Below are 10,421 nucleotides of genomic sequence, written 5' to 3' on the forward strand. Positions count from 1 at the left end.
AAATAAAGAGTTATTGCTCGCACAGGCCCTACCCTGCTGCATACGTATCTCAAGAAGGATTGAGAATCAGAGCACCGTAGCTCGGCTAACCTATTTCTATTGGTTTTGTGTTTTTTAGGTGAACGACGTCACTACGCAATCTACCGGATGCTCGACCTTGGGAGACTTACTCACCTGTAGTAGAAGGAGTTAACGTGTCCTTAAGGGAAGATAAAGTTTGTTTGTGTTTTAGGAATGCTCATGCAAGAAAGGAAGTCCTAGACGAAGGAACCGTGCTACCTTAATTGACATGCAAACGAGAGACTATACGAAGTCTAGCAAACCTATGGGGATACAACAAGCAAGTCTCATAAGAGAACGAAAACTGGAAATGGAATGCCAATCGCTGGGCTTACATCCAACTCCAAAAATAGATGGGAAACAGAAAGCCAATCGCTGGTCTTACATCTGACTCCACAAGCAAACAAACATGCTAAGTAAACAAGCAATCAAGCAACACACGCTATATGCGAACAAGCGGCTCATACAAGGCTGGGCTTTAGTCAAGGGATCATATCAACCTCGACAGACAAGCCAACACTGGAAGGGGTGTCTGAGGCTCTTAACCACTGACATTGACCGTCAGGGTGAGCAGATGAAAGGTAATGAGGATAAGACCTCATAGCTCTTAACCCGGTCCTGGGTGAGCTTCAAATCAATGAAAACGTGGGGTCCAGAATGTGGGACCCTACTCCACTTGACTGACTCTATATACAAGGATCTTGGGTTAGGTTCAAGAGCCTCAGCACGTAGTGCGAGCAAGATGAAAGACTCAACTGAATAGCAGGGGATTGATTGCTAATCCCTTCTATCTGCCAATTGCCTCTTCACTTAGGAGGACTTGAAGTACATGGCACAAATATAAACAATCACAGACATTGCCTCTTAAGGAGGACTTCAGCCAAATGCCTGCCAAAAGAAACGACAGGGCTTCCAGATTACATGGAGTTAGAGGATGATTACCTAGGTGGTATGCTAACCACAAGCAAAGCAAAGCTCAAGCAATGAGCTAAAGCTATTAAAGTACCTGTAAGAAAATCAAACAAGTCAATATTCACATTCAGACAAATCCAACAAACAGTCAACAGTGGTTCTATATGTACACAAGGCAAGTCAACAACTCAAGTGAGTTCATCACCAAGGGACCTACAACACAACCAAGGTTAGTGTACAAAGTAATTTGCATCTCAAGTCATGAGATCAACATCAACCATTAGGACTAGAAGCTTGAACCTGAAATGCAAAGCTCAAAAAGATGAGTACAAACCACTAGTACCAAGACTAGGGTCAAAGGCGAAGCAAAAAGTCAAAACAGCAACCAATATTCAGCATGAGGCATATTTATTCAAGTAAGAACATGTCCTAAAAAGGACCAAACCTAAATCAAATGACAAAGTCATCTCATGAGCAAGATATGGCAAAGGCAATTACAAAGCACACAATTGGACATCAAGAATAACAATTCCATATTAAAACAGAAATGAATCAAACAATCATGAAAATTTTTATGTGCACACAACATGTCAACCACAAGCATCATGTAAAAAATTAGAATCAACAGAGCTCAATTGACCTAGAAATGAAAATGAACAAGTATGACATCAAATTGTGTGACACACATTGTCACACCATACATTCATGTGCCTAAAACAGAGATGGAAAATGATAAAAATGCACAACCAAGCCTCAAAAATCATGCAACATGTTGGGAATCAGCATACCAAATTTCAAATCAATTGGCCAATGTATGAGCATTTCACAAGAGAATTGGTACAACATGCCACATTTTACATCATGTTCAAACATACAATCTCAATCAAAATTCCAGAAGTCCACAAATCCAGAAATTCACATCATAAAATAAAAGACATTTTAAAGAACATATGAGAAAAAATTTGGAATTATTGGATTAATTTTCAATTTATTATGATATTTTGAAGTTGACAAGAAAATATTTGGAATAATGAAGAAATCACATGTTAAATTCGAGGGAAATGAGAAATAGTGTGATTAATTTGAAAAAGTGCATGAGATGGGAATCGAACCATGTAGCAAAAAATATAGGCGCATGAGAAATAAAATGGACAAGTGCTGAAGCCAAGAATCGAACCGTGCATGGAACCAAAACGCATCACTTCATTAATTGAAGTGGCGTCCCTGTCAGCGAGTCTAAGTACATGTGGACACAGTCAACGAAACAGCAGCCAATCATTTGGACATGAGGCTCTAACGTGGATGCATGCATGGCAATGACTAGGATAAACCCTAGGATGCACCAGACGGCGGCGCAAGCGGTGGTTTCCACCGTCTTCTTCGTGAAGACGGTGGCGCTACAGTACATCATGGCCAAATTTTTTTCCAGAAATAAGCAATATATACATCATTGGAAAGCTCTCATCAAGCACAACACGAATCCAACATTATTTTGGCCAGAATCTCCATGGATCGTGCAAATCGAACCAAAACATTTATGCATTCAAAACTTCAATTCCAGATATCTCATGCAATTCTTCACCATTTTTCATGAAATTTATATCAGGATGCTCAAGAGTCAAGCATCTACAACATTATGTGCATAAAATGGAGAATTAAGAGGTTCGAAATCCTAACCTCTTGAAGAGTAGACAATGGAAACTGTAGATTCAAGGCCTTGCAAGTGTCCAGATCCAATCCTGAGATGATGACTTGAAGTTTGATGTATGAATTGAAGCTTGGAAATGCTTGGATCTAGCTCAAATGGCAGTTTCCATCTTCATGTTCTTGAGCTTGCACAGCTTGATTTCTGCTCGAATTCTTCAAATCAAGGCTTGAATCTTTATCAATTACACTCCATAATCCAGAATATGCAAGAAAATTACTATGCTATGTGAAGAATTTTGAAGTTTGAGATGAGAGAAAATTTGGAGGGAAAACTCAAATCTAGATCTAGAATGTGTTAGAATGAGTAAAACAGTTACAATTAAGCTTTTATATGCTGTAATCATGATTAGGCATTGGCTAATGAAAGTTTAATGAAAAATGAGGTGTTATGCACAATTGGAAAATTCACCCTATGCATGGCAATATGAACGTGAACAGTACCATGTGCATGCTCAAAATCACTTAAAATCATCTCATGCACATGTTGGAATTGGAATTTTGTTCATATGATGCACCAAATTTGAATTTGGCATTTTCCCTCCAAAATGTTCAAGAATGAGCAAATGGTCATGTGATGAAATTTCATGCAATGCAATGTTGGATTTGGAAAATATGAGTCATAAGGAGCATAATGCAAAAAGAGGCACTCAAATTGGAGCTTTGGATCAAAAGTTATGGCACTTGGAAGTTCCATGCACACTTTGCAATCATTTGGCCATAACTCCTCAACCATTCATCAGATGCTCATGATCTTGGACTTTTTGGAAATGGGAGAGAAATATCTTCAACTTTCATGTTGGACAAAATTTCATTTGAAGCTTCTTTGATGTTGGAAAGTCAAGTTGAAAGTGGTCCAAAAACTTGCCATTTTTGGAAACTTGAAATTACAGGTCACTTTCCATTTTTGGGAACTTTTGATCTGGCTTCAAATCCTTCAAGATAGATGTTTGTCATGATGAAGGAGCCTCTCTTGGACATGAATGAAGTGTCTCAAATCATTTCTCCACCTCCTAGCCCTCAGTTGACTTTCAGTTGACTTTTATGGGCCCCAGATGACTTGGCAATGTACTGATGACTTTTGAGCCTTCAACACTTGGTACAATAGCTTCAAAATGAACCTTGATTCATATAAGCTCTCTAGAATTCTCATGTGGCTTTCATCTCAAGGAAATGTTGCTCTCTTTTCACTGAGGCCTTCTCTTGATGCCAGTTCTAGTTGACTGTCATGATGCAATGCAATATGCAATGTTAATGACCTAAAAAAAATGAAATGAATGCATGACTGGGGGTGCAAATTTGAGGTGCTACAAGAGGCTAGAGTTAAATTGGAAAAAAAAATTAAGCAAAAGTAAGGAAGTTACTATATATTTTAAAAGTTGAGAGAGAAGCTAGGTTTTGGGGAGAATTTATCAGTACGTGAAATTTGAGGAAAAAGTCAACAAGGGAGAGCAAGGGCTCGAGGTTGAGGAAAAACTTTAAGGATCAAAAGTGTTTTTTTTGGAAATCAAGTAAGGGGGAGAGAAAGGGATACCAATTAGGTGTACTGCATGATGGGGTAGTGATGAGAAATCCTTAATCTCATTAGGGTTTTAGGTTTTCTTTTGATGAATTGTTACATGATGAAATTCTGGAATTTGTTGGTTGATCTTGTGTGTATATGTGTTTTTATGGATGAACCTATGTTTGAAATATCATGAACATGCATGTATAAAATTCTGTCATTGATGAATGTTTAAATGCTTGAGTTGTGTTCGTGATTAATGATGAAATTTTTGTTGAGGTTGTTGATGAATAACCATGAATCATGATGAAAATAACAGTTGTAATATGTGATGGTTATGATAATATGATTTTAGTGCTTAATTCGTGTTGGAATTGATTAATTTTTGGAAAAATTGGTTGGATTCATGTGTGGTGATTTAGGGAGGAAGGATAAGATGAATGAGTGTAAAAGCTGGGATTTTTGGAAAAAGCTTTAGTGACAATCGGTTGTCACCAAATGATAATCGATTGCACCAGTTAAATTTTTGAAAAAAATTAACACTACAATTAATTGAACCTTTTTGACAGTCAATTGATTGCCTGTTTAAGGAAGTCAGTAGCAAAATATTCTTGTAAACAATCTATTTCCATCCTATGACAAACGATTGTCATGGGCCAATTTTGTGAAAAATGTTGTTTTACTTTGTTGTGTTGTCTGGCGATTTCGGTCGTATCTTTTGATCTATAGATCCAAATAATGTGTCGTTTGAAGCGTTAGAAAGCTAACACACTGAAATACCTCATGGTAGTGCTTGGTGAAATGTTTTAGTTATAGTCAATTATCTACTATAGAGATGTTTGTGATGACTTGTATGATTGGTTAGCGAATCGTTATGTTTATACGATGATGTGTTATTGTTTTGGTGAAGTAACATGAATGAATGAATATGAAGTTATGTTTGCTGAGTTGATGTTATTTGTTGAGGTTATTGATGTTATAACATGAGTTTATCGTTGAGTATGATGAATGATTTGATGCATAAGTAATGAGATGTGTATGGGGATCCTTTTGGTGAACCTTTTTGTGATAATGCATGTTGTCGAGAGTCATGCATCATGGTGTACGAGATTCGGTCCAATTTTGATGTGCTCTGGTCCGGTGGTATGGATTAGAAGTGAGTAACTAATTCTAGTGGGGAATTAGTGAAGTGTTACCTATGGTGATGGTGATGAACTTTGGTGTGCTCTAGTCCTATGGTGGGGATCGGGAGCGAGTAGTCAGTTTTAGGTGGGAATCAGTGAACGGTTACCTATGGTGGGTGTAACGATTTGGTGTGCTCAGGTACGATGGTGGGGATCGGGAGTGAGATGAACCTGAGTGTTCATGAATGATATCCCATGCATAATGAGTCAGTTGTGGAGTACATTTGCATATATGATTGCATATGTTGTTGATATTTCATGATGTTTATGATTGAATGAGATTATGTGATTGTTATCATGAATTGGGTGTGAGAATGTGTTGTTGATAGTTGTGTAATGAATGTGTACTTGATGTGTGTTCTCTATCTTAATATTCTTTACACTGTTTATATTGGTTTGTTGTTTCTCACCCCTTCTGTTTGAATGTTGCATGTACATGGGCATCATGCAGATACTCAAGAGTAACATTAATTAAGTAAGTGGAAGGTAGCTCTTGGAGTGGCTTCCAATAGTTTGTCATTTTCTTTAGTAAGGTCTTCCTCTGATCATGTAACATTAGGCTGAGAATATTTTCTTTCACTTCTTTTGTTTTGTTTTGTTGATATTTATGTTTTTATGAGATTTCATAGTTGTGGCGACTTTAATAATACAACTCTTTTTATTGCATTATAAAATTTGAATTTTATGAGACTAAACGTTATAAGTTACAATTATTGTGTTTAATTTATTTAATAATGATTTCGCTGCGATGATACCCCAAGTGAAGGTGAGCATGCAATGACAAGTTTTATGTGATATTTTGTAACCCGTGTTATAAAGTATGATATATTTGGTGTGAGTGACACCCTATGTGGTTGTGATTTTTATTAAATTATGCGTTAAATTGTATGTGGGGTTTAGGGTGTTACAAATAGACTTTGCGTACGAATTTCATATGGCTCCTAAGGCAAACAAGGGAAAAAGTATTGTGGGTGCATCCTCTTCCGTACCGTGTAAGTACCCTTTGACTCATACATCCTATGTGTGTTGATGAATTTAAGATGAATCACAAAAGAAGGATTGTCATGAAACAGCACGTGTATGATTCTAAAGTTGTTGCTCGGTTAAACATCCCAGAAATTGTAAGTCTTATGGAGCATCAACAAATTAGCTCTTTTTTTGAAACTCTCCACCAACTACAATGAAGATTTGGTAAGGGTATTCTATTCCGGGTTGGAATCAAAGAATGGATCTACATTTAAATTCAAGATGCGAAAGAGTACATATAAGTTTACGGAGGACTTATGGAAGGAATTATGTGATATTAGTGTGGTTCTTCATGACTCAACCTTGAGTGATCATGTGTTTCATAAGGATTTCAATTGTAAGATTCATTTGAATTCAATTTTAAAGGCGCCAAGGACGGATGAAAACCTGTACAAGTTGTCAACGGTCTACTTGAAAAGGGATCCTCGCATTCTCCATTGGATTGTCACTCATGTATTACATCCGAAAATAGGCGGTCATTCACTGATAGACCATGGTGAGGTACATATTATCTATATTCTCCAAAATAAAATTAAGATAAATTGGCCATACTATATTGTAGCAAGAATGTTTGCTATTAAGGATTGTAATAAAAGGTCCTCTTTGTGTTACGTTTCCACGATCGCAATAATTCTAAAGCATTTTGGTATTGGTGTGTCCAATCTACAATATATCTCATCTGGTCCGGCTCAAGAATTCAACAAAAGCACCATGACAAATATGGGTTATCATTGGGATAATGTCAACAAGGTTTACTTCTATTGAGTGAAGGGTTCCGATAAGATTATTTACAATTATGATAATCCGAATGAATTTTCTCCAATTAATATGGAAGAGCAACCGGTCGACAACCATGATGACCATGTTGATGCGGAGATGATGAATACTAACCATGAGGAAGATGAGGCGCGACTATATGATACAACATATCAACAACACGAAGACCCACAAGGGTGGGGTCAATAGGAACAAAATTCTTGGACTCATCATGGCATGACATATGTGAACGAATCTGGTATTGGCTCGAGTAGTGACAAATCTACGATTATTAACTTGCTAGAGAACATGTGTGTGCAGCAACAAGAGCACCAACAACTACACAACAATTTTTATTGGGTGCCATCTAGATTTAGGTTTGTTAAGATCCAATTATGGATTTGTAAAATCAATTGGGTTGAGATTACTTTGGGGGCTTCATTGACAAAACAAATTGGGGTTATCCTTCCAAGATCAATTGTGATTTGGGGGTTTTAGGCATAAAATTTTGCAATTAGGATTCAGCCGAGTGAAAGCTTTGAAGAAAGGGGTTTTTGTTAAAGAAGTAGTGCAATCAGAGGATCAAATTGAAAATCTTAGGACACTTGATCTTGCTTAATATCAAGGGAAGGGGAGAAGATAGAATCAACATCAAATTTGAGATTTATGGGGTTTGACTTTCTATTTCTCTCTTGTATTCAACATTTTGTAAAGATTATTGAATATCTCAATTCTTTTTGGAGTTAGGGACAGACGTACCCATAGTGAGGATAATTGAGGAACTGCCTAAACAAATGCTCTCTCTCTCTCTCTCTCTCTAACAAGTTTCATCATTAAATACCCAACCTCCAACCCAACGCACTACTTACACTCAAAATCCATCCCAAAGTAATTACCAGCAACACGTGTCACTCACGCAACCACAATACCAAGAACATGCCTCATATCAACCCTCATTCCAACAACAACCACAAACTTTTTATCAGTCCCAATACCAACAAACCCAACCAACCAATCCATCATACTCTTACTATAATACATAACAAGTTAGCATGGACTACCAAACACCACATAAGTTATTACCCATCCAAACATTCACACCAATGTCACCATTCAACCAACCTTGCTACCGTCCGAACATTACCTCATAAACATAACCAACACAGCAAAACTACGAAGGCATGGACACCCAACGCAATCTAGAGAACTTCACTTATTTGAGTTCATCGACATGGACCTACATACGCGAGGTTCTTCAAACAGATGCGACAAAATCCGCGACGGTTTCTTATGAAACACCTCATGTGGAACCACAACCACATAGACCAGTAAGAGACATACGACCTCGAGGATGCAGAACCGGCGACCACTTACTTCGATCGGGTCATAACAATTAATGTACAATGTTATTCGGGGATGTAATTCAAATATTATTATATTAAAATAATAATTAACTTTATAATATTATATGATATAATATATATTAAAAATTAAATAAATAAATCAAGAAAATATGGTTTTATTCTTATTGGCGCCCCCATACAAATTTAAGAGGGCGCTTTAATCCAATTGACGCCCCCTTACAAATTCTAAAATAGACTTTATTCCTATTGACGCCCCTCACAAATTTAAGCATGAATTTTATTTCTATTGACACCCTCTTCTAAGTGTAATTTTGTTTGTTTGAAAGTTAGATATATTAATATTTATGAGGGAGACATGGTTGATTTGAATAATATTAGGTCAAAACATGATTATTATTATAAAGAAATTCACAAGAAGCGCCAAGTGAAGAACAATTGATAAAGATTAAAATTGAAATAAAACAAAGATTAATTTAAAATATTAATAGAGTTAGACACGTATTTAAGATCAACTTAAAGAATCGTGCTTTATAGTGACTTTGATGATTTTATTACTATTATTATTATTATTATTATTATTATTATTATTATTATTATTATTATTATTATTATTATTATTATTATTATTGAATGTACTTTTTAAAATAACATCATTTGAACTTAAACAGCTCATTTACACTTGTAACACATTATTACCACAAAAGTCCTCATCAAAAAATTTGTTACCACAAAAGTTGGTATAAATAGCTAGCATCACTATTCTTTATTGACTTAACAATACACAATAAAATGTTCCACTCTGATAGCTCATTATATTCTCAAGTATAATCAATTACATATATTTCAGATAGATTATACAAATCATGGCAAGAGTGATGGTGTGAAAGTGAGAGTTATCTGATTTTCCACCACTATTTGGTCAATGATAATCCATTCCTCACATACAGTTTACCCCACCTATATTCAAAATGTGTCTCTTCATGTTTCAGATTAGTCTAACAACCATTCAAAAAGAGACAAATTACTTATAGTACTTTTTAATAGTGCTTTTGAGTTCTAACTTGTGTTGTGATGACAAAGCAAGCTTTGATTTTATATACATTTTCCTACTAATAGCACCATATGCTACTAGGTACTTTTTCTGTAGGCTGAGTCATACTTTAATTTTTAAAAATATATCATTTCAGATTTATTTAGATGGTGGTGGATTTCATTGACATATACCTATAAAACTCCAAAAATTAACTTGGTATACCATGTTGATCGACATGTCACTAGTTTAGGAAGATAAATGGATTCCTCTTTTGTGTTCTAAATGCTTAGTGACACTTTGTGTTTTTGGATATAAATGACAGAAAAACCAAAGAAGTTTGATCTACCCTAGTGCTGCTAGCTTAGAAATTTGAAGAGAAAGTGTTGAAAAGCATGGAAATAAATAGTTTAGGTTTTTTCTAACTGATTTAGAACTATAGGCTACATAGGTTGAGTGTTGTACTCTGTTCATATACTTTAAAAGTTCAAAAGCTATTTTATTTTTGTTTTATTAGGATGCATGTAGTGGTGCAACTTTAACAAATTTTTCTAGTCAAAATAAATACCTATTATATATCATCTATCTGCTTTTCTTCAATAAAGATTATACTTAATATGGTCTTTAATTATAAGACCTTTTAGAATTTTTGTTTGTCTTTAATATAAATATAAAACATTTTATAAAATTTTGGATGTGTTTATTATTAATTTTTCTAATTATATTATTTATTAATGATATCAATTTATTTTGAAAGATGAAAATTTAAATTTAACATGTTTATAAATAAAAGAGAATTTAATAATAGTTATATACAACAAATATATATTAATATAATACTAACTTCTTTATGTCTTGTCATCATTTGGGAGATCGTCTAA

The sequence above is a fragment of the Lathyrus oleraceus genome, chromosome 7, assembly GCF_024323335.1.
Source record: "Lathyrus oleraceus cultivar Zhongwan6 chromosome 7, CAAS_Psat_ZW6_1.0, whole genome shotgun sequence".
NCBI classification, from domain to species: domain Eukaryota; kingdom Viridiplantae; phylum Streptophyta; class Magnoliopsida; order Fabales; family Fabaceae; genus Lathyrus; species Lathyrus oleraceus.